At 45.1% G+C, this 23315-nt stretch overlaps 1 protein-coding gene across 3 annotated transcripts in view; it reads left to right on the plus strand.

Moving 5' to 3' along the window:
- CDH3 (cadherin 3) overlaps nucleotides 1-23315 on the plus strand; it is a 100270-nt gene that overhangs the window by 50832 nt on the left and 26123 nt on the right. The window lies entirely within an intron of this gene.

Raw genomic sequence — 23315 nt, forward strand, 5'->3', positions numbered from 1 at the left:
GTTTTCGATTTCATGGTTGGATTGGCTAGGTTGGCGAGTACTTACCGATGACGTCAGGCATTTAAACCTTTTGAGGAAATTCAGCTTTCTCAGATGTCGGATGTCGGCTTTATGGTTGTGAAAAGGGGTTCTAAAACAAAGACTGGGTTAATGTGCTTCACTCACCTTGAGTCTCTCTGCAGCATAACGGGTTCTTTAAAGTAGGCTTCCCATGATGAACTGCAGCTTTCTTTTTTACACTGGTCTCAGTAAGTTGGGACTCATCAACAAAAAACATTGGCATTTCTCCCCTTTGTTTTCAGCTCTTGACACTTTTCTGCTTCCCTACCCCTAGCTTAGTTCCCCATCTTCAAAACACAGGAGCCCCAGCCTGGATCCAGCCATGTCGAACCGATTGTCCTGCAGGTACAAACTCTCTAGTCTGGCCAAGCAGACAACAGTTTTCGTATTGCTAAGAAACAATTTGCCCTGTTGTCTGCCCTTGAGTTATGAATATCAGGAGTGCCTATGAAGTCAAGCTCAAAGAAATTATCTGATGTAATTAATACCTTGTTTGCATGTGCGTCTTCCTCTTCAAAGCCCTTCTACAACTCTGAGCTTGCTTTATCCTCCTAATATTCCCTTGAAGCAGGTAAGGTAAATATTAAGCAACCTGAGCTCTTAATCGCAGACTTGGAACTTCAGAAACCCCATAACCTAGGCTTGCCAGAGGTTTTAAAGACGGAGAAACAGAGGCACAGCTTAATGGATCTAATTCACTAGGCTAAATAGCTCATGAACTTCTTTGAGGCTCACAGACATGACTTTTACCTCTTGGAATATGCCCAGGACCTGGTACTTAATATGATGCCCAGGAGGTATTTGCATGAATTGTGAAGGTTGGCCCATTTTACAGATGAAACCAAACCTAAAAGATTTGAGTTTACCAAAATCATCCTTACAGTGACCAACTGGAATTTGATTGGAAGTTTCTGACTCCCAAGTTCCATGTCTGTTTTTTTTTTCTACCTAGGTATACTAGTTTCCACCTTCCTTTACGTGATCTGGAAGCAGATAATAGAGGGGTGAAAGGAAGAAACTTGCGTAGCATTAGTGCAGTGATGAAGAGTGAGTGAACTAAGGTGGCAAACAGTTAAGAGAGGGGGAGCTTAGTGACAGTAAAACAGATCCAGTACTTCATTATGGCCCTCAGCAGGTTCACCTGACCCTTAGTCAGCTTTGGGGAAAGATTAAAAAACTAACCATCCTCAACTTTGGGAGGAAACTTCCAAGTTCAGTAATGAATCTGAGCATGAATTAACATCAAGAAGTTTTTATTTCAGCTTTTCATATAAAAATTGCCATTTATTTTGGAGCCCCTACTCCAGGCTGTGCCGTCTATTTATATTTCATTCTTTCAGTAAACATATTTAGCATCTGCATGTATCAGGTGCTTGCTGTTCTAGAACTGCAGCTAACACAATGAACAAATCAAAGCCCCTGCCTTTGGGAAGCTTAAGTCTAATGTTAGTAATTTTTTATGCTTGTGACTGCCTTGCAAAGCAGGTGGTGATAACCTCCACTTAGCTGTAAAAATGAGGTGAAGGAACTCAGAGGTTACTGGGGCAGTAAAGACCATAGCCCAGGGGATTCCAGAGTGTCCCATAAATCTGCCTCTGAGGAATACATGGGAACTGGGGCTTTGAGCCTGAGAGGCTGCCTTCCTGGTCCAGCAGCAGAGTAGGACTGGTCTGTCCTGCATCACCATTGGGTTTTGCTTGAGGGTCAGGTCTCAGACCTCTAGTCTCCCTTCCTACCTCCTCACATGGCATTCTGTTCCTAGGTTACCCAGTGCAGGGTGCCCTTACCTGCCTTGTCACGTAAGAAAAGCATTGCTTGTGCTCATGACAAGCTATGAGTTTCCAGGGCCAGAGACTATAGCTGTGCAAAGCATTTGGAGAATGATGGAGGAGAGGGAGGGAAAGAAAGGCCTTTCCTGCCCAAATCAGTGGAGGCTTTGCTCCAGAGGCTGAACAGTCTCTGCTGTTGACCTGCTGTTATTAAAAAAGAACAAGTATAGAGAAAAGTGACCAGTAAGCGTGTAGCTTGACAGACATCACAAACTTAAACCCCCTGTGTACCCAGCACACAGATCAGGAAACGGCATTACCAGTGACTCCGATGCCTCTTCTCTACCCAAGATAACTATTACTCTGATTTCTAATACCATCAGTTAAGGTGTCTGCATTTGAACTTTATGTAGAAGAACCTTACAGTATATCCTCTTGTATCTGGCTACTTTCACTGCACATTGTGAAATTCTTGCATAATTCTAGATGTAGTTGTAGTTGACTGTCCACAATTCTGATGAGCATTTGTGTAGTTTACTTTTTTGGTTATTGCAAATAGTGCTCTATAAATATTTTTTTTTTTTTTTTTTTTGTAGAGACAGAGTCTCACTGTACCGCCCTTGGTAGAGCGCCGTGGCGTCACACGGCTCACAGCAACCTCTAACTCTTGGGCTTACGTGATTCTCTTGCCTCAGCCTCCCGAGTAGCTGGGACTACAGGCGCCCGCCACAACGCCCGGCCATTTTTTTGTTGCAGTTTGGCCGGGGCTGGGTTTGAACCCGCCACCCTCGGCATATGGGGCCGACGCCCTACTCACTGAGCCACAGGCGCCGCCCTCTATAAATATTTTTATACAAGTCTTTTGGTGAACCTGTGTTGTTATCTGTTAGGTATATACATGGGAGCATAATTGCTGGATTAATTGGGGATGGCCTGAAGATCTCAGTACTGAGAAGTAAGCCTTCCTCTGTCCTGAAGTAATTGGGCCCCTTCTGTTCTTATTTCCTACCAGATTCACACCTTCTGGATTCTTCTCATCTGGCCCTTTGCTAAGAGATAGCAAGTCTTTATTATGTACTTGGTCACATCCTTTGGGGAGAGAAAATCTCTCCCCTTCCTTGACCTTAAGCTAATGCTTGCTGCTTTTCTGCAAAGTGGTAAGAGCCCTGGATCTCTCGTGTGAGAAGGTCTTCCTGGGTGGAGATTTTAATCCTGCCGAATGTGTGGTTGGAGAACAGCTTCCTCATTTGACCAGAGTGGTCAAATCCAGCTCCTACCTTATTACTGAAGTAGTGAGGCATCTGAGATCCAAGTCCAAGTGGTAATGGTAATTCAGGCCAACAAGTGTCTGAGTAGCTACTGGGTAGTTGATATTCAGAGGTAAGCAGCTCCTTAACTTCAGTGAACTTTCAATTAGAAGAGGAAGCAAGTCAGCAGGAAATTTTAAGAGTGAAGCCTTCATTAAACAACTATTGAGCACACCCTAAGTGTCAGGTACCATTCTAGGTATGAGGGATACATAGTGAACAAATTGGGCAAAACACTCAGGCCCTAAGGGCCACCTTTCCTGCAAGTGGAGAGAGACAAAATAGGTATGCCGTATGTATATATCTGATCGAGGGGAGGTGGGCGAGAAAAACTAGAGACATAGAAAGGGTTCCTGACATGTTCTTAGAGTGACCTGGAAGTGACATCCAAGTCGGAAGCTGAGCTCCTGAGAATTAGGCGAGGGGGTTGGGGCATGAGAGGTGTGGCCAGGCAGCAGCGTGATGGTTTCAGGAATTTAAATACACTTAATCCGACTGGATCATGGAATGTAAGATGGGGAGAGCCAAATGAGAAGTAGACAGGATACAGCCCTGCTTGGAATTTGTCTTAGCTCAAAACAGAAGCAGCAAGGTGTTCAGTGCCAGAGATACAGCTGAAGTCCCGCCTGTACCCCTAAGGCCAGCGTCTCTGAAGTCTTCTCTGGAGCCGGTACACTGGGCCCCATCTTTGGCATCCCTTCTCAAGCCGACCTTTCCTGATTGTTCTCAGACTGAAGGATGCCTGGATCATGGAGTGTAACTGCCTTAGTTGACTTTTCTCTCATTTAATTTAGTTGCCAGAACTGCCAACCCGGGTGGTAGGGAGGGCAAGGAAGGGCTTTACACAACCACCACCACCTAAATACCATTTGTTGAGAACTTACTGAATTCCAGAATCACACTGTGTTCTTTCTGTAATAAGCCCCTTTAATCCTCCTAAAAGCCCCATGGGGTGGGTGGGATTGGCCCCATTTAACTGGACAGGAAACCTAGACTTGTAACTCTGTAACTTATCCAGGGTCACCCAACTAATAAATTGTAGAGTTAGAATTTGAACCCAGGTCTGATCCCTTAAGTGACCTTTTAGGAATCAGGGTGGGAGAGGAAAAGAGATCTTGAGTCTCCTGGCCCCAGCTAAACTAGAGCAAGATTGGAAATAGTTAACTTCTGACCTAAGAGCTTTGAATTCCTGTTCTCTGCACAGGCCCCTGTTAATCACCAGAGGTGGGGGTGGGGGACACTTCTGTCCAGGGGCTCTGGCCTCCCTTTTAGGATGTGGGGGAATAGGGAGGGTGCAGACACCAGGCCTGATTGCATTGCGCCTGTAGATCTCTGCAGACAATCTGGTTTTGCCTCTCTTCACTCCACCCCCACCTGCCCCCAGGAGCAAGGACCTCCCCTTACCTTGCTCTTGAGTGGAGTGCTTAGAAGACCCTGTCCATCTCCCTCTTCCTGCAACCAGATTTGGGCACCCTGGAGGGTCTGGGCTGCCTAGAGCATCTGTGGTCTGCAATTCCTCCCAGCTGACAGTGTCCCCTCCAGCTGCTGTGGTCCTGCTGACCTTCGGGTGACAAGTTCTATAGCTTTCACAGCGCACCAGGTCCCTCATCCTCGAAGGGGGAGTCAAATGAACATCCTCCTTTCTCCCTTCACCCCATTTTTGGTTATGTTGATGTTTACTATCGGAGAAGAGGGCTCAGAGCCAGGGCCACACAGTCCAGGAGGTAGCAGGACCTGGCTGGGTGGGGAGGGCTGGTGGGCTTCTGAGAGCCTCTCTCCGGACTATACCCAGCCAAAGGAGGAAAGAGTTGTTCCCCCCAGGACTCTGAAGCATGTCAGGAGTTAAACAGGGAGATGGGAGCTGAGAGGTACAAGCCCTCCTCTTCCCCCTCCATCTCAGTAACCACACCTTTTGCTTATTTAAGACCACATAAGGCTAGCCGGGCGTTGTGGCGGGCGCCTGTAGTCCCAGCTACTTGGGAGGCTGAGGCAAGAGAATTGCTTAAGCCCAGGAGTTGGAGGTTGCTGTGAGCTGTGTGAGGCCATGGCACTCTACCGAGGGCCATAAAGTGAGACTCTGTCTCTACAAAAAAAAAAAAAAAAAAAGACCACATAAGGCTAGTTTGAAGTTATCTATTATCAGGAGACCTTGAAAACCTGTGTTGTATACCAGAAGTAGGTTTGTTTTTGCTGGAGGTTCTGACCTTGGGATCTTACATTTTCTCTAGGACGTCTTTGATTCCCCTGATATTAATTGTGTATGAGAGTGCATAGGCATCTTTCTAGGAAGGCTCCCCCCCAGATTTGGGGAGCACAGCATATTCTCCCACACTCCAGTCATTTTAGAGAGAAGCAAGAAATCCCATCCAGAGGTGGTGCCTGTGGCTCAAAGGAGTAGGGTGCCGGCCCCATATGCCAGAGGTGGCAGGTTCAAGCCCAGCCCCAGCCAAAAACTGCCAAAAAGAAATCCCATCCAGGGCGGCACCTGTGGCTCAGTGGGTAGGGTGCCGGCCCCATATACCGAGGGTGGCGGGTTCAAACCCGGCCCCGGCCAAACTGCAACCAAAAAATAGCCGGGTGTTGTGGCGGGTGCCTGTAGTCCCAGCTGCTCGGGAGGCTGAGGCAAGAGAATCGCTTAAGCCCAGGAGTTGGAGGTTGCTGTGAGCTGTGTGATGCCATAGCACTCTACTGAGGGCGATAAAGTGAGGCTCTGTCTCTACAAAAAAAAAAAAAGAAATCCCATCCAGAGAAATGAACTGTGTGCAAGTCAGTCAGGACTGCTTCCGACTCTTGTCCAGCCTGGCAGTGGGGACAGATCTGATGGTGTATGTCTGGACACAGGCAAGAGAGAAGGGGGTCGTAGGCCTGGTTTCTTTTTCCAAACAGTGTGGCCTGCAGCAGTTTCCTCTGAGTCACAGCTCCTTAGCCTCGCTCTCTGACTCCCTGTGTGTGGGATTGCCTCCAAGGCCTTACAGCTCTGAGGAAGTGGGCAGCTGGCCGCACTACAGGTTGTCAGATGGAGGGCTCAGCTGCCATCCTGGGTGTTTGTTTAAGGCTGGGGGGCCTTCTAAACTGCCTTTGCACTGCGAGCCCCATCTTGTTGTAGCTTCAGGCAGGGGGAAAAAACAACTACTTGTCAGCTCTCCCCACACAAGCCAGAACAGGACACCAGGCCCACACCCTGCCCTCTCCCTGTGGAGTGGCTGCAGCTGGGCTTCCCACCAGCCTTCCAGACCTGCTGGGGTTTTTGTCTTTTATGGTCTTCCTCCACTTCCAGAATTCTCCTGCATTCCCCAACTGCAACTTAACCCTATTCCAACCTGTTCCCTGCCTTTTGCCTCTAAGTCAATAGTTTGCAAGCTTAGCTGATGATCAAATTGCCTGAGAGCTTTTTATATTTTATCTGCCTCTATCCCCTACACACTTTTTTTTTCTTCACTCCATTGCTGGGCTAGACTGCAACCTCAAACTCCAGAGCTCAAGCCATCCTCTTGCCTTAGCCTCCCAACTAGGATTACAAATGTGAACTACCACACCCAAATATATAGTATTTTATGTTGTTTTTGTAGACATGTTTGGTTGGGATTTTAAATGAATACATGAATGTATTAATTGTAAAAAATTATTTTTAATAAAACATGATACTTTACAATGCGGTGGGTACAATTCTTAGTATGTATTAGCTCATTTAATCTTCGAACATTCCTTGAGGGAGGTACTATTATTAGCCCTATTTTATAGGTGAGGAAACTTGAGACCAGAGGAGTTAAGTAACTTGTCTAATGTCACACAGCTAAGTAAGTAGTAGAGCTTGGAGGCAAAGGCAGGAGGATCGTTTGACCCCAGGAGTTTGAGGTTGCTGTGAGCTAGGCTGATGCCATGATTTGGCACTCTACCCAGGCGACAGAGCAAGACTCTGTCTCCAAAAAATAAAAATAAAAACTCATGTATGCATATAAGAATTTTCAAAACAAGAATTGGACTATATCCTGGATATAAATGTTAATCTGCAATTTGCTTTTTAAACTCAGAATCACAGGCATCTCTCCAGACTGTAATATACACATCTGTGTGTGTGTCTGTGTGTTTTAAACAGCCCCATCGTCGTCCACATGGTGAATGTAACGTGATTTATTTAGCCAATCTCCTATTTTTATCTTTTACAGATTTGGTAGTAAGGAGGAGTTAACATAAAAATTGTAAAGTGTTTGGATTTTTATACATCTAACTATCAGAAATTGCCTTATTAGGAAAGACTGCTGTGGAAAAATGATCGAGTGAATTGCTCATCTTAACCCCATCCATATAAATCAAGCTTTCGTGTTTAAACAATACCTTTAAGACAGACTGTGCTGCAAGCTTAAGATAAGGTTACTATACCATTTAAAAATCATTAGCTTTTACACTGACCATTGTTTTCTGACTTTAATTATCTGAATAATGTTTCAAAAGCATTTGAAATAAAAAACTTTTAAATTGTCTGACTCAGAAAAAACAACCAGATTTGTTCACACTAGCATGAAAGATTGAGAGTGTGTCATTCAGTCAAAGCAAAATTGCATTTTTCCCCTCAAGTTTTTCTTTAGATTTCAAAATGTTGTTAGTAAGCATTTTGCTGAATAAAAGTTGATTTCCATTCTTAAAACAGACTCTCATTTCTGATCTTATTTTTCCCCTAAGAGGGGCTCATGAGTTTTTTCTTAAACCCAAATATTGCTGCAGTAAACAATCTTTTTTTTTTTTTTTTTTTTTTTGAGACAGAGTCTCACGTTATTGCCCTCAGTATAGTACCATGATGTCACAGCTCATAGCAACCTCCAACTTCTGATTCTCTTGCCTCAGCCTCCCAAGTAACTGGGACTACAGGCGCCCGCCACAACGCCCGGCTATTTTTTTGTTGCAGTTTGGCCGGGGCCGGCTTCAAACCGCCACCCTTGGTATATGGGGCCGGCGCCCTACTCACTGAGCCACAGGAGCCGCCCGTGCAGTGAACAATCTTGTTCAAAGAAGTTGCACTGATGTAAAGGGTACAGTCTTGAAAACCTCAAATATTTATTATTTGAAAATAATAATAAAAATAAAAAATATATATATATATTTTTTTTAAGAGTCTCACTCTGACTCCCTGGGTAGAGTACCATGGCATCATAGCTCACAGCAACTTCAGACTCCTGGGTTTGAGTAATCTTGCCTCAGCCTTCCGAGTAGCTGGGAATACAGGGGTGTGCCATGACACCTGGCTAATTTTTCTGCTTTCAGTAGAGACAGGGTCTTGTTCTTGCTCAGGCTGGTCTCCAGTTCCTGAACTCAGGCAATCCGTCTGCCTCAGCCTCCCAGATTGTTAGGATTACGGGCATGAGCCACCACCCCCAACCCCTCAAATAATTCTTAACCTCCTCCCCTGTGATCCAAAAATTGTATTCTCATCAGAATATAAATGAAATGTATGTGTGGGGTGGGGGAACAGAGGGGATGCTTACATTTCACTAGTCTCTCCAGCTTTTTATTCTTCCTTTTTTTTTTTTTGAGACAGTCTCACTTTCCTGCCCCCAGTAGAGTACAATGGGGACATAGCTCACAGCAACCTCAAACTCTTCGGCTTAAGTGATTCTCTTGCCTCAGCCTCCTAAGTAGCTGGGACTACAGGCGCCCACCACTCTGCCCAGCTATTTTTAGAGATGGGGTCTTGCTCTTGCTCAGGCTGGTCTCAAACTCCTGAGCTCAAGCAATCCACCCATCTTGACCTTGATTACAGGCACATGAGCCACCAAGCCAGGCCCTCAGTCTCTCCAGCTCTGTGGCTCAGTCGGTAAGGCGCCGGCCCCATATACCGAGGGTGGTGGGTTCTAAACCCGGCCCCGGCCAAACTGCAACCAAAAAATAGCTGGGCGTTGTGGCGGGCGCCTGTAGTCCCAGCTACTCGGGAGGCTGAGGCAAGAGAATCGCTTAAGCCCAGGAGTTGGAGGTTGCTGTGAGCTGTGTGAGGCCACGGCACTCTACCGAGGGCCATAAAGTAAGACTCTGTCTCTAAAAAAAAAAAAAAAAGAAATTACAAATTGTTTTTTAATTTGGAAGATTTGCATTTCTTCAAACTTTGTACTTAGAGTGAGACTTTAATAGTTATGGTACCATTTCAAATTTCTATAGTTAAAATTTGCATAAAATTGATCTGTATTATAATATGTAGAGAACCCAAGTGGCGTCCTAGAGACAATGTGCCTGGGTTGAATCTACTTACTAGCTGTAAAAGCTTAGGCAAGGGCGGCACCTGTGGCTTAGTGAGTAGGGCACCGGCCCCATATACTGAGGGTGGTGGGTTCAAACCCAGCCCCGGCCAAACTGCAACAAAAAAATAGCTGGGCGTTGTGGCGGGCGCCTGTAGTCCCAGCTGCTCGGGAGGCTGAGGCAAGAGAATCGCGTAAGCCCAAGAGTTGGAGGTTGCTGTGAGCCGTGTGACGCCACGGCACTCTACTGAGGGCAGTAAAGTGAGACTCTGTCTCTACAAAAAAAAAAAAAAAGCTTAGGCAAGTTACTTAACATATGTGCTTCAGTTTTCTCATCTGTAAAATAGGGATAATAATGGGATCTCCTAAAGCCATAATGAGGATTAAATGAGGATATGAAATAGCTCATGGTGACTAAATCAATGTTAGGTGTTCGTGATAGTTTAATAGTATAGTGGTGGTAATAATAGTATTATTGCAACTGGAGTAGTTTGTAGATTTAATTTTTTAGATTGGATTCCTAAAAGGGAAATTGCTGGGTCAAATGACTTTCATAATTCATTCAACAATTACCAAACCCATTTTGTACCAGGCACAAGTACAAAGACTAAGAACTGTTGGGATACAGTGATAAGCAAATTCTAACACAGTCTTTGTCTTTCTGTATTATACAACTAGTCCGGGAGACAGGAATTAGATAATCACTAGTCAACATATAATCACAAGATTGTAATAAATTCTATGAAAGAAAATTACATAAGGCTAGGACAGATTTTAATAAGAGAAACTGATCTAGTGTGGGAGGGATGAGGGAAAGTTTCCCTGAGAAATTAACTTTCGTTTTTCTTTTTTTTTTTTTTTTTTTGAGACAGTCTCACTTTGTTACCCTCAGTAGAGTGCTGTGGTATCACAGCTCACAGCAACCTTCAACTCCTGTGCTTAGGTGGTTCTCTTGCCTCAGCCTCCCGAGTAGTTGGGACTGCAGGTACCCGCTCCAATGCTCCAATACCCAGCTATTTTTTTGTTGCAGTTTGGCTGGGGCTAGGTTCGAACCTGCCACCTTTGATATATGGGGCCGGCACCCTACTCACTGAGCCACAGGTGCCGCCCAGAAATTAACTTTTGAAATGGGGTGTGAAAGATGTTAGGGGTTAACTACATAAAATTGGAGTGGAAATACAAGGAGACATTGTTCAGGACAGCGGGAAGAGCATGTGCAAAGGCCCTGTGGTTTATGGTATATTTAAGAAGAAGACCATTGTGGCTAGAGAGTAGAAATAGGGATTGACACATTAAAGATTTTTCATCTGAAGAACAGTGGCACACCATTGATGAGTTTCAAACAAGGAAGTGATCTTATTGCATCAAATGTACATGCTATTGCATTTTTTTTTTTTTTTTTTTTTTTTTTGTAGAGACGGAATCTCACTTTGTTGCCCTCAGTAGAGTGCTGTGGCCGGCTCACAGCAACCTCCAACTCCTGGGCTTAGGCGATTCTCCTGCCTCAGCCTCCCAAGTAGCTGGGACTACAGGCGCCCGCCACAACGCCCAGCTATTTTTTTGTTGTTGCAGTTTGGCCAGGGCTGGGTTTGAACCCACCACCCTCGGCATATGGGGCCGGCGCCCTGCTCACTGAGCCACAGGCGCCGCCCAGCTATTGCATTTTTTAAGAAAGCCACCTTTTTAAATGGAGATTTTCACACTCATTTATGCTAATGATGTAATATTTACTAGGATGGTAGAAGTAGATATGGAAAGGCATGAGTCTTGGTGATAGGTTGGGGAGAGGATGTCAAGGGAGAAATGATCAATGCTGCTGCTGCTAGCTACATATGCCAGTCATTGTGCTAACTATTCATTTAATTGAGGTAGCTATTATTATTCCCATTTCATCTCTGAGGAAACGGGTCCAGAGAAATTAGCAAACTTGCCCAAAGTCAGTAAGGAACTGGAATTTCAACCCAGGCACTCTGGCTCAACTCTGGGCTACTTCTAATGGCCAGGTTTAGTCTTGAGCAGCTGAGTGCATGATATGCTCTTCCCTGGAAGAAGGATGCTAGAAAAGGACCACATTTAGGGTACGAGTAAAGAAGATTATGAATTTAATTTCTGACATATTGGTTGTGTGTTTTTATTATATATTAATTTTAAGATACCTAAAGCATCCAAAGGGAGATACTGAATAGACACGTGTATGTGTTGGCCAGAAGAAGGGTTGAGATGTTTGAAATTTTGATACATGTCCTAAAGTGCCATCAAAAAGCCCTACCAGTTTACCTACTCACAAGAAATAAATGTGAGTAGGCAAAATAAAACCATCCATCTCTGGCTCGGCGCCTGTGGCTCAAGTGGCTAAGGCACCAGCCACATACACCTGAGCTAGTGGGTTCAAATCCAGCTCAGGCCCACCAAACAACAATGATGGCTGCAACCAAAAAATAGCCCGGCATTGTGGCAGGCACCTGTAGTCCCAGCTTCTTGGGAAGCGGAGGCAGGAGAATCGCTTGAGCCCAGGAGTTGGAGGTTGTTATGAGCTGTGATGCCACAGCACTCTACTCAGGGCGACAGCCTGAGGCTCTGTCTCCAAAAAAAAAAGGAGTCCCTGAAGATGGTGATCTGGTGACGAACACCCCTATTGTGATGGTTCTACCTGTGCTGCTCACAACTCTGGAGAGGAAGGATTTGGCCCTGGTGAAGGGCACGGGACTCTCGGCTGTCCTTGCAGACCTTGCACAGCTAAGGGAATGGAATCCCAGAATGGCCCCGCTACGGCTCCCTGGTGAATCAAACAGCCTGGAGTCCCCTTGGAATCCCAGCATGCATCTCTCGGTGGGCTCAGCTCCCCCAGACCAGCATGCTTTGTGGCCTGCAGCCTCTCCCCATGGAACCACAAGCCCTACTTTCTGGCCGCCATATTGGTCTTGCTGTGTCTGGAAGCCTCTTTATTTTTTTTTTTGGCCAGGGCTGGGTTTGAACCCGCCACCTCTGGCATATGGGACCGGCGCCCTACTCCTTGAGCCACAGGCGCCGCCCAAGAAGCCTCTTGGTGGTAGAAGAGAGCCAGGCCACCTTCCTTATGTCAGGGCCCCACCTGATCTCTTTTTATTTTTGTACAAGTATAAAACTATTAATATTTTATAATTATGAGGCTTCTGCTATAAATGGTTATTTTGTGACCTGCTTCCCTCCCCCTTCCTGGCAAAGAGCGCTTTTTTCTTGGTAGAGTTTATGATATTTAAGGCTGTATGTGAGACATTTGAATGACTGTAGCAACAGTATAATTAACTATTCTGTTGAAAGGTTGTTGATACCTTGTTTGCTTTTATTCTATTTAAGCTAAGCAACAGTCATGCACATTCTTGCAGCTATGGTTTTATTACATCAGGGATGATATATTAGAACAAGTTCTGGGTCAAAGGACTTATTTAAGGCTTAATTGCCAGAAAGATGGTGACAATTTACATTCCCCTGCCCCCAGCAATACATAGCAGCAGTGGGTTCCTAGTATTCCTCACTATAACCTCAAACTCCTGGCCTGGACCCATCCTTTTGCCTCCTCAGTAGCTGGGACTATAGGCCTGGGGAATTTTTTGTAGAGAGGTGGTCTTACTGTGTTACTCAGGCTGGTCTCCTGTTCCTGGGCTCAAGCAATCCTCCCACTTGGGGCTCCCAGAGTGCTAGGATTACAAGCATGAGCCACTGTGCCTTCCAGAATCCTCTTTTGAGTCAATTGTACATACTGTCCCTGTACCTTCTTATTCCAGTCCCTTTTTTTTTTGAGACAGTCTCACTATGTCATCCTCGGTAGAGTGCTGTGGCATCACAGCTCACAGCAACCTCAAAGTCTTGGGCTTAAGCAATTCTCTTGCCTCAGCCTCCCAAGTAGCTGGGACTATAGGCTCCTGCCACAATGCCTGGCTATTTTTTGTTGTTGCAGTTGTCAGGGTTGTTTAGCAGCCCCAACCCACCAGCCTTGGTACATGTGGCCAGCGCTGTAACCACTGTGCTATGGGTGCCACGCCTCTTATTCCAGTCCCTTAACAGAAGGTAGTAATAGCTATTAGGACAAGTTTGTTTGCTTTGTCAAGTAGATATTTCCCTAAACCTAGGTAGAATAGAGACTTCCTAGGCATTCTGTCCCCCAAATCCCCAATCTACCTTCTGGCTGCAGTGTGTTCAAGCTTTTCTCCTACTCAGATTGCCCAGTGATCAGCAGGGAAAGTGGCTGAGAATGATCATTTGATGGATATTTTGTCCCCAGAGATGAATGGTATTGTTTTGCCAGAACTTGTAACAACATCAGACATGGGAACAACATAGTCATTTGTGGATGAAAAGCTGAGATGAAAAGCTCCTGACTGGGTGGCACCTGTGGCTCAGTGAGTAGGGCGCCGGCCCCATATACCAAGGGTGGTGGGTTCAAACCCGATCCCGGCCAAACTGCAACAAAAAACAAATAGCCAGGCGATGTGGCGGGTGCCTGTAGTCCCAGCTACTCTGGAGGCTGAGGCAGGAGAATAGCCTAAGCCCAATAGCTGGAGGTTGCTGTGAGCTGTGATGCCATGGCACTCTACCCAGGGCAACAAAGTGAGACTCTGTCTCTAAAAAAAAGCTCCTGACCTCCCAAGGAGTTTGAAGGAACCTTGAGAATTCCAACCTAAAAGCAGGTTGGAGCATAGGAGGAATGAGATGAGTTCTCAGCCCAGTACACATCAGTTCTTACAAGTCTATTTTAAAAGGAAAAGTGAATGTGTGTGTGTGTGTGTGTGTGTTTCTTTCTCCAACAGCTCTAGTACCACAAGGACTGCGCTCTTCTTGCCCACGTTTTATAGTGGCGCCAATTCAGGATCTGAGGCTAGGTTTGGCAGGATGGTCTGTAAGTAAGATCTTTGAACATAGGCCAGGAACTCCTGGTTCTATTGGATGTCTTCTGTCTAATACAGATAGGCCGAGCTCTGGTTTTTTTATTGTTCTATTTCTCTAGAAGCAGCCACAGGTTAATGACTCCCTTTCCCCTTCCCCAACCATATGCTAGGAATTGTGCGTTTAGGCTCAGTGCTGAAAGCTGTCAGTTTATATTAGGATAGCAGATGCTTCAGGGTTCATTGGCCTTGTGGTTTAGAATATCTGTGGGAGAAACTGAAACTAAAGCCAAATAACTTTTCTGAGGTCCCAGGTGGGTGTGAAAATAAGAGCTATGTTTAGGACTCTGTTTTCCAGCTTTAAAGTCTGAACTGTTGCCCCGTGTGCTCCTCAGCACTCGACTCATCCCAAGAAGTTTGACACAAGCCCATTCATGCTTCTATGACTTGACCGTGGCGTGGCCTTGTAGTACTAGGCTGCAGTCAGGAATAGGAATCCGTTGACTTCACTGGTTAGTAGAAGGTAATGTAGAAAGGGGTGACTGATGATGAGACCTGGTTTCAGATCAGTTTCATATGGAAACCGGTGATAGTAGCCAGTGGTGCCAGGAAGCATGTGTTAGGAAGTTGGAATGATCTGCCCCAGGGTCTAGCATTTACCAGCCTCTGTGACTCATAGCTTGCAGAAAAGACTACTCATGTTCCTACAGGTACCCCAACGAGTTTCCCTAGAAAGGTCAGCTTGTCTGTGAGATCCCCATCCTCTGGTTCTTCAGTAAACCACACAGAACCCCTGCAAAACAGCCTTCTCCAATGGTAGACAGAGCTAGCTCCCTATTCTGCTCTTTGGTCCTGTGTGTCTTTGCCTTCATATGCTTAATCCATCAGGTAAAGCATATAGCTGTAGCTAACTCCGTCCTACTTTGAGAGGGGCGTTTTCTGTCGTGAGGTAAGAAGCTGGGACTTGGAATCGGAAACCTAGGTCAATTATGAGTGGGCTAAAGGTACCATTTATTAAGGACTTACTCAGGGCCAGGCACAATTCTCAGTGCTGTGCAAATACTAGCCCATTTAATCCTCCCAGTAACCTTTATGAGGTAAGTATTATTCCCATTTTCCAGATAAGAAAACTGAGATTTTGGGCGGCGCCTGTGGCTCAGTGAGTAGGGCGCCAGCCCCATATGCCGAGACTGGTGGGTTCAAACCCAGCCTCGGCCAAACTGCAACAACAAAAAAATAGCCGGGCGTTGTGGTGGGCGCCTGTAGTCCCAGCTGCTCGAGAGGCTGAGGCAAGAGAATCACATAAGAAGCCCAAGAGCTGGAGGTTGCTGTGAGCCGTGTGACGCCACGGCACTCTACCAAGGGCAGTAAAGTGAGACTCTGTCTCTACAAAAAAAAAAAAACAAAAAACCCTGAGATTTCATATGCTTACACAGTTTGCCCACTCATACAATAGATAAGTAGCTTTATATGGATTAGAATCCAAGTCTTTTAGACTCCAAATTTCATCTTCTTTGTTGCTTACCTGGCTTCAAGATTGAAACCTGGGCCTGCTGCTTCCTAGTTGAGGGGATTTGTGGGGACCTTGTATACCTTATTTACCTCTCTGAAGCTGCTTTCTGAGTCAGTTCAAACCCTGGCAGCCTCTTATTTTCTGAGTTGTCCACCTTGCGGTTATTTTGTAGGAATTTGGGTAGGAAAACACTTAGCTGGGTGTCTTGGGCAGAGTGGGTGTTTTGAGGCTTGTTCCTGCTGGCCCAGACCCGTGCTCCTGGGCTGTGTTCTGCCTCTGAGTGTGGGTTGGAGCTGATGGGGCCAGGCCTTCGGGTGCAGCTGAATATATAGCCTGGGTGGGAGGTGTGTACACCGCGTGTACAACACTGACCTCTGACTTCTTCTTCTTCTTTTTTTTTTAATTTTTATTTTTTGAGACAGAGTCTCACTTTGTTGTCCTGGGTAGAGTGCTGTGGCGTCATAGCTCACAGCAACCTGAAACTCTTGGGCTCAAGCTCAAACTCTTGGGCTCAAGTCCTCAGCCTCCTGAGTGTCTGGGACTACAGGTGCCTACTATTTTTATAGATGGGGTCTACACCAACAGCTATTTTTATAGATGGGGTCTCACTCTTAGGCTGGTCTGGAACTCCTTAGCTTAAGCAATCTGTCCACCTCACTCAGCCTCTCAGAGTGCTGGGATTACAAGCATGAGACATCTGACTTCTCGATTTTTTTTTTCTTTTCTTGTATTTTCTTTAGCTCATTTGCGGTAAAGGACTATAGATGGGCAGCCCAGATACTGTGCTACAAATGTTTGGAACCATGTAATAGTGGACACTCATATGCTGGCAGACAGCGTAGCAGAGTGTGTTGGATACTGGGGCGGGAAGCAGATTATGTAGACAGCAAGGAGAGGATTTCTGGCTTCCTGGCACCTTGGGGCAGTGGCAGCTCTTACAGTTTTGAGGATTAAGGCTCTGAGTAATAGGGTAGTCAATCCATTAGCCTCCTGTTGGGAGAGGATTAGAGTGCTGATTGAAACAGTGTCATTATAGGAAATCATTGACAGAATTATCTGGATAGCCCTTTGCTACCTAAAGATCTTCCCCTAGGAAGAGGGCTGTTTTAAGAGTAAGGAAAGTGACTTTTTTTTTAACAGTGTTGCAATAACTAATGCAGTCCTGTGGAACAGAATTCAGAAGCGTATACAGTAAAAAGTCTCATCCCCATCCCTAGCTTCCTGGTTTCTCTATCCATAAGCCCAGCTTTTTGGGTTGCCTTCCAGAGGTATTTTTTAAAACATGAATGTTAGCATGTTAGCACAGAATACCTTGTTCTACACGTTTTTAAAAAGTAAACAATGTATCCTAAAGACCTTCTCATATAGATATGACATAGGAGTGTCCTCATCTTTTATAGCTTTTTTTTTTTTTTTTTTTTGTAGAGACAGAGTCTCACTTTATGGCTCTCGGTAGAGTGCCGTGGCCTCACTTAGCTCACAGCAACCTCTAGCTCTTGGGCTTAAGCGATTCTCTTGCCTCAGCCTCCCGAGCAGCTGAGACTACAGGTGCCCGCCACAACGCCCGGCTATTTTTTTGGTTGCAGTTTGACCGGGGCCGGGTTTGAACCCGCCACCCTCGGTATATGGGGCCGGCACCTTACCGACTGAGCCACAGGCGCCGCCCTCTTTTATAGCTTTTTAAAAATGGCTGGTTAGTGTTCCATTATATAGGTGATACCATAACACAAACCTCAAAAATCCCTTAGAGCAGCGGTTCTCAACCTGTGGGTCATGACCAACAGGAACTATATTAAAGGGCCACAGCATTAGGAAGCTTGAGAAACTGCCTTAGAGGTGATATCTTAACTTTGCTATTGTAACTGTTGCATTGTTGATTAGTTTGGTAGATAGCTAAGGAAAGGTAATTTGGAGTATTCTGGAAGGATTTAAGTATACTGAGGGCAGACACTTTTGTTCCCCGTGTACCCCTTACTATCTGGAATGTCACAGGCACATAGGAAGCCCTTCAGTAGTTCTGGAATGAAGGCTGTATTGAAGAACCTGGCTTTAGAACCTGACCACCCTGGGTTCTAATTCCACTTACAGGCAGCCCCCCAGTTACAAATGAGATAGGTTCTATAGGTTTGTTCTTAAGTTGAATTTGAATGTAAGTTGGAACAGGTACATTTGCCCATTACTTGTAATAGCCTCTATTCATAAGTGCTAGTCATATATAAGTTGGGTGTTTGTAGCTCAGGGGAGGCACCACACCGCTGAGCCTCAGTTTCCTCATGTGATAGATGATGGATAACGCTGTTTGAGCTTCTAAGGGTTTATAAATTCATGCTTTTGACTTTCGTCTTGTATGATACTCATGATGGCTCTGTGAATTCTAATTTCTATCTTTAAATGAGACAGTATAAATTCCTTAAAAGTCAATTCAGCCTCCACATCAACATTGATGTTTCCAAATAACAGATTTATTTTTCTATTTTTTTCTGCCAACTAACAGATTTTTTTCTTTCTTTCTTTCTTTTTTTTTTTCTTAAGAGACGAGAGTCTCACTTTGTTGCCCTTGGTAGAATGCTGTGGTGTCATAGCTCACAGCAACCTCTAGCTCTTGGGCTTAGGCAATTCTCTTGCCTCAGCCTCCCAAGTAGCTGGGACTATAGGCACCTGCCACAAAGCCCGGCTATTTTTTTTTTTTTTTTTGGTTGCAGTTTGGCTGGGGCCCGTTTTAACCTGCCACCCTTGGTATATGGGGCTGGCCCCCCACTCACTGAGCCACAGGCGCCTCCCCAACTAACAGATTTTTAAGGGACTTTTATGTGAGTCCTTAGCACAGCTAAATCACCTAGTAAGTTTAGCTATTCCCTTTATACTTTCCTTACTCTTCTTATTATATCAAGGAGAAAATGTTTTGGTCTCACTACGTCTTGACCACCAAATAACATCCTTTTCTTTCCTTTAAACCAAGGGAAGGCAGGCCTCAGGTTCAAAACTTCAGCAAACAGGTGGTCTCTGTCTTTGTTTATCTTATGAACAAGAAACCCTTCCACAGTGCTGCCTGTGGGCCCTTCACTATGCTAAATCTTTTTTTTTTTTTTTAAGACAGATTCTCACTCTGTCACCCTGGTGTCACAGCTCACAGCAACCTCAAACTCTTGGGCTCAAGGGATCCTCTTGCTTTAGCCTCCCAAGTAACTATGACTATAGACACTCACCAGGATGCCCAACTAGTTTTCTTTTTCTTTCTTTTTTTTTTTTGCAGTTTTTGGTCAGGGCTGGTTTTGAACCTGCCACCTCCGGCATATGGGGCCTGTGCCCCACCCCTTTGAACCACAGGCACCGCCCTTTTTCTTTTTATTCCTTTTTTTTTTTTTTTTTTTAGGCTAATTTTTCTATTTTTAGTAGAGATGGGTTCTCACTCTCACTCAGGCTGGTACTGAACACCTGAGCTCAGGCGATGCACCTGCCTTGGCCTCCCAGAGTGCTAGGATTACAGGCATGAGCCATGTCGCCCAGCCTACATCCTTTACATTTATTCTCATTTAATCCTCACAACAACCCTGTGCTATTACCCACAAATCTAGGGCTTTTCTCCAAATAGCTATCACATTGCTTCAGTTGGCACTTAAAAATCAATCCCTGTTATTTCCATAGAGGGAGAAGGAGACTAGGTAATGAGAGGTGGGGAGAAATTAAAATGTTCTCAGGTATACCAACAAGATACTATAACTGTAATAGAGTGCTTAAGAAAATGACTCAGAAAAAAAAAAAAAGAAAGAAAGAAAATAACTCAGGCAGGCCAGGCACTGTGGCTCATGCCTGTAATCCTAGCACTCTGGGAGGCCAAGGTGGGAGGATCGCTTGAGCTCAGGAGTTCAAGACCAGCCTGAGCAATAGTGAGACCCCGTCTCTACTAAAAATAGGAAATAGGCTGGGCAGCGAGTCCCACACCAGTGGTCCCAGCTACTCAGAAGGCTGAGGCAAGAGGATTGCTTAAACCCAGGAGTTTGAGGTTCCTGTGAGTTAGGTTGATGCCGTGGCACTCTAGCTTGGGCCAACAGAGTGAGACTGGGTCTCAAAAAAAAAAAAAAAAAGGAAAAGAAAAATTGCTAGCCGGTAGTCACGGCCATCTGATAAGCAACAGATTTGAAAATAAGTTGCTGATAACCGTAATCATTGTGAAGATTCATCTCCTTCCTGTTTTCTTCCATGCACAGCTACACATACTAGGTATGGGGTTCTTCATTCTACTTACTTTGTTTTACTCTCTTAGCATCAGAGCTTCCCTATATAATTTTGAAATTCTACTGTAAGTATCACTTTGCATGGCTGGATAAATAGCCCATGGAATGAGTGCCCCATAGATTATTTAACTTTTGCCGTATGTTTAAGATGATTTAACTTTCGTCACCTATCATCCTGGTTCTTCTAACACTAAGGCAAAGCAAGATCTTCGGAAAATGAGACTACAAAGCTGCATGCTGCAGATAAAGGGCATGCCACCCTGGGGATCTCATGGCCCCTGGGACCCTTTGGAGCTGAATCAGGCCTATATCACTTTTTCCCTTCCTCCCACTGGCCAAGCATGTCGCAGCCCAGGACTCCTCAGTGGAGATGTCGTCAAGGAGGCAGAGCTGGTTTCTAAGCGATCTTCTCTTTCTTGCTGGCACATTCTTTCTTTCCCACAGAGGATCCTGCCTGTGTCTGTGAGCTCCTGGGCTCTGGGGAACTGAAGGCAGCTCTTTATGGTCCGTAAGCCCTTCTGCCCACTTCTGTTCCTAACTAAGCTCTCTGCCCAAAAGATGGCCAGTGTCTTAACTGCCTTCACCTAGATTAGCTCTGCCTGTTTTTGAACTTCATACCCATGGAATCATGGGCATACGTGCATATGTCCTCTCTGGTATCTGGCTTCTATTACCATTCAAGCTTAAGTTCATCAGATTTGCCCATGTTCTTGCATGTCCCTGTAGGTGATTCATTTCGTTATGTGAATATAGCCCATTATGCATGCGTATGAGTGTCTTTTGCTGAATGTGTTTATGTGAGTCTCCACAGGGTAACTGTTCGGTCTTGGGGAATACATATTTCAGCACATACTGCCAGACTGTTTTCCAAAGTGATTGTCCTGTTTTACACTGCCACATCAGACTTCTGTCTTTGTGTGTGTGTGTAGTAAGATGTGCATAGTGTAACACTTGCCTTTTTCTTTTTTTTCCCCTTGGGACAGTCTTATTTTGTCACCCTCAGTAGAGTGCGATGGTGTTAGAGCTCACAGCAACCTCTAACTCTTGAGCTTGAGTAATCCTCTTGCCTCAGCTTCCCGGATAGCTGGGACTACAGGCTCGAGCCACAACACCTGGCTATTTTTTTTTTTTTTTTTTGGAGACAGAATCTCACTCACTATGTTGCCCTCGGTAGAGTGCTGTGGCACGACAGCTCACAGCAACCTCAAACTCTTGGGCTTAAGTTATTCTCTTGCCTCAGCCTCCCAAGTAGCTGGGACAACAGGCGCCCACCACAACGCCCAGCTATTTTTTTGTTTCTAGCAGGCCTGGGTTGGGTTTGAACCCATCAGCCCTGGTGCATGTGGCCAACGCCCTACCCACTGAACTCTGGGTGCCACCCCACATTTTGTTTACTCATCTCCGCTCGGAATTGTATCCACCTTTTGGCTGTTGTAAATAATGCTGCTGTAAGAATTTGTGTACAAGTATCTGCTTAAATCCTTGCTTTCAGTTCTATTAAGTATGTACATAAGAGTAGAATTGTAAGGTCATACAGTAATTATACATTTAACTTTTTGAGGAACTGCCAACCTCTTTTCCTTGGTGGCGGCACCTTTAATATTCTCACTAGCAAAGCATGAGGATTCCAATTTTCCCACATCCTCATCAACGCTTATTTGTTTTTTTTAAAAAAAAAATCCTAGTGAGTGTAAAGTGATATCTCATTGTGATTCTGATTTGCATTCCCCTAATGACTAGTGATATTTAGTCACTGTGTATCTTTTTAGTCACTGTATATCTTTCAAGAAATGTCTTTTTAAGTCCTTTGCCTGTTTTTAAAATTGGGTTGTACTTTATTGTTGTTGAGCTTTATATATTCTGGATACAAATGCTTTATTTTTTTAAGGGACAGATTCTAATTCTGTCACGTAGGCTGTAACTCAATTGTAATCTTGAACTGGGCTCAAATGGGCTTCCTGAGTTGCTAGGACTATAGGTACATGCCACCTGACTAATTTTTTTTTAACTTCTTCATTTATAGAGACAAGGTTCCCCCTTCTGTTGCCCAGGCTGGTTTTGAACTCCTGGCCTCAAGTGATTCTCCTCCCTTGGCTTCCCAAAGTACCAGGATTATAGCTTTGAGCCACTACGCCCAGACTATACTCCTAAGTGCTATATAAATATTTTGTCATGTCCATGTTACTTTATAGTTTAAAAAAAAAAAAAAAAAAAAAAAACCTTCATCTGTTACCTTTCTTTCTTTTTTTTTTTTTTTTTTTTTTTGTGGTTTTTGGCCGGGGCTGGGTTTGAACCCGCCACCTCCGGCATATGGGACCGGCGCCCTACTCCTTGAGCCACAGGCGCCGCCCACCTTTCTTTTTTTTTTTTTTGAGACCGAGTCTCACTTTGTAGACCTCTGTAGAGTCTGTGACATCATAGCTCACAGCAACCTCAAACTCTTAGACTTAAGCTATTCTCTTGCCTCCCAAGTAGCTGGGACTATAGGTGCTGGCCACATACCCAGTTATTTTTAGAAACAAGGTCTCACTTTGGCTCAGGCTGGTCTCAAACTCCTGAGCTCAGGCAACCCACCTGCCTCAGCCTCCCAGAATACTAGGATTATAGGCATAAGCCACTGCGCCTGGCTGACTGTTTCTATTTTTAATAGCAACGGGGTCTCAGTCTTGCTCAGGCTAGTCTCAAACTTCTGAGCTCAGGTGATCACCTGCCTCAGCCTCCCAGACCACTAGGATTAGCACAGTGACCACACCTGTCCAGAAAGACTCTTTTTAAATAAAATAATAATAATCTGAGACTAAAGGGCAGCCTTTCCAAAAAGAGAGCTGGGGGCCTTCACCTTGATGTTTCTATTGCCAGGCACAGTACTGACCTTGTGGTCCTGGTTAAACTTCAGCCTGGCAAATGTGAGCACTGGGCAGAGCCCTGGCTGTGGTTCTTGGCAGGCTCCCTGATTTCATGGCCATGTGAACAGGGAGGAACAGGGTAAGAACACTGGTTGGGAATACTTTCTAGTGTGTCTCTGAGTCAGGCAGACTTGGCTTTTGAACCTGTTCTCTTATCTTTGAAAAGGGACTGATACTGGCCTTGCTGGAGTAGTTGTAAAAAAGAAATGGGCCCAGTCTCTCTGTCTGGTGAATGATAGTTATTAATTCAGAGTGCCTGTTTTAGGGTAGTTAGGCAGGAGAGATTCAGAAGGAGCCTGACAACCTGAAGCAATCAAAGGTTTTCCAGAGTTACCTGAGGGGATCACAGTGGTATAAGAGGTGTATTTTGTATAGATAAACTCGGGGCTTTCAGAAAATCGTCTGCTTCTACTATAACCTTGAGTCAACCTATGTCTCA

The sequence above is a fragment of the Nycticebus coucang genome, chromosome 2, assembly GCF_027406575.1.
Source record: "Nycticebus coucang isolate mNycCou1 chromosome 2, mNycCou1.pri, whole genome shotgun sequence".
Classification (NCBI taxonomy): domain Eukaryota; kingdom Metazoa; phylum Chordata; class Mammalia; order Primates; family Lorisidae; genus Nycticebus; species Nycticebus coucang.